The sequence below is a fragment of the Choloepus didactylus genome, chromosome 8 (genome assembly GCF_015220235.1).
Source record: "Choloepus didactylus isolate mChoDid1 chromosome 8, mChoDid1.pri, whole genome shotgun sequence".
NCBI lineage: Eukaryota > Metazoa > Chordata > Mammalia > Pilosa > Megalonychidae > Choloepus > Choloepus didactylus.
This window is the reverse complement of record NC_051314.1, coordinates 139,859,663-139,861,412: the sequence shown is the minus strand read 5'-3', so window position 1 is coordinate 139,861,412 and position 1,750 is coordinate 139,859,663.

Below are 1,750 nucleotides of genomic sequence, written 5' to 3'. Positions count from 1 at the left end.
TTCCCAGCTTTACAGAGTTGTGCTAACAAATGGAGTAAAATGACTATTTATAGTAGCATTGTTATAAAGTATTAATTCAAAAGTCTCTTCTGCCCCTAAAAGCAATAAAATGTTTTATGCCATGGAATAATAAGAGCCAATACTTATGCAGTGCTTACCAGGCAGCAGGCACTGTTCTGAACATTGCATATTTTAACACATCTGATCTTCACCATGACTTTGAGAGAGTTTCTGTTAGTATCATCTGTGTTTTCTACTTTAGGAAATTTCAGCACAAAGAGTTCAAATAACCTGCCTAAGGTAATAAGTTGGCAAAGCCAGTTTCAATCCAGGTATTGAATACTAGACACAGTACTGGGTTGAAGAGTCTACCCTCCAAAGTCATGTCCTTCTAGGAATCTAAGCAAGCGACCTTACTTGGAAATGGGGTCCTTGAAGACAGTATCAGTTAAGTTATGGTGAGGTCTTAGAGGATCGGGGTGGACTCTAAATCCATTATGACTGGTCCTATACAGGAAGAGGAGAAGAGACCCAGGCAGGGAGAGGATCATCACGTGAAGATGGAGGTGGAGATCGGAGTGATGCATCTGCAAACCACAGAATGCCTAAGATTGGATTGCTGACAACCACCAGCAGCCAGGAGAGAGGCACTGAAAACTCTACCTCAGAGCCTCCAGAACCAGCCCACTCAAAGCCTTGATTGGGGACTTCTGCCTCCTGAACTATGAGAGAATAAACCTCTGTTGTTTTAAGTCACTGAGTTTGCAGTGATTTCTCACAGCAGCCACAGGAAACTAATACAGATGCTAAGCTCTTAACTACCACAACATGCCATCTCTTGATTAGTTTAATGGGGTGGAGGGAGGTGATTTGGCTTTCCAGCAGTAACTCCACAAAACCTGCCAGTCTTTCATCTTATAAACACTGAAGTAGTCTCCTGAGGGGCCATCTAACTCTACCCCCAAAATCCAGGAAGTGAAGAAAGGACTCTACTTTTCTATGCCCAGAGAGGCACGGGGAGCATATTAAGATAACTATCAGAAAAGCAGTGCTTTAAAATCCGTATGAAAACTAAAGGAAAAAACTGGGACTGTATAACTTAGCAAACCAAGAGTGGACAATGATGGTGGTTAATTGTACAGATATAAGAAAGTTTTTATGTGAACAAGAACAAATGTATGTCACTATTATAAAGTGTTTAAATGGAATGGTCTATGGAAAAATACAATTAATGCAAACTAAGGTCTACAGTTAACAGTAACATTGTAATATTCTTTTATTGATTGTAACAAAGGCAATATACCAAAGCTAAATGTCAATAAGAGGGGGATCTAAGGGAGGGATATGGGATTTTTTTTTCTCTTCTTCTTTCTTTTCGGAAGAAATGGGAATGTTCTCGTATAGATTGTGGTGGTGAATGCCTAACTGTGTGATTATACCAGAAGCCACTGATTGTACACTTAGGATGGATTTTATGATATGTGAATAAAACTGCTTTAAAAAATCCATATGAGGGAGAATAAGACTGTTAGAAGCTTCCAGGATGGGTGTGGTGTTGTTTAAATGCTGGTTCAGTCCCAAAAATAACCTGGGAGAGGTGAGCCAGTGTCTCCTTGAAGAATCTACTGTGAGACTATAGGTGGCATTAAGGAAGCCATAGTCTTATTTGGGTTTTCACAACAAGTTGAATAGATTTTACATGGTGGCTGATCTTCTGGGAAATATGTATAACCAGCATATACTAATCCTG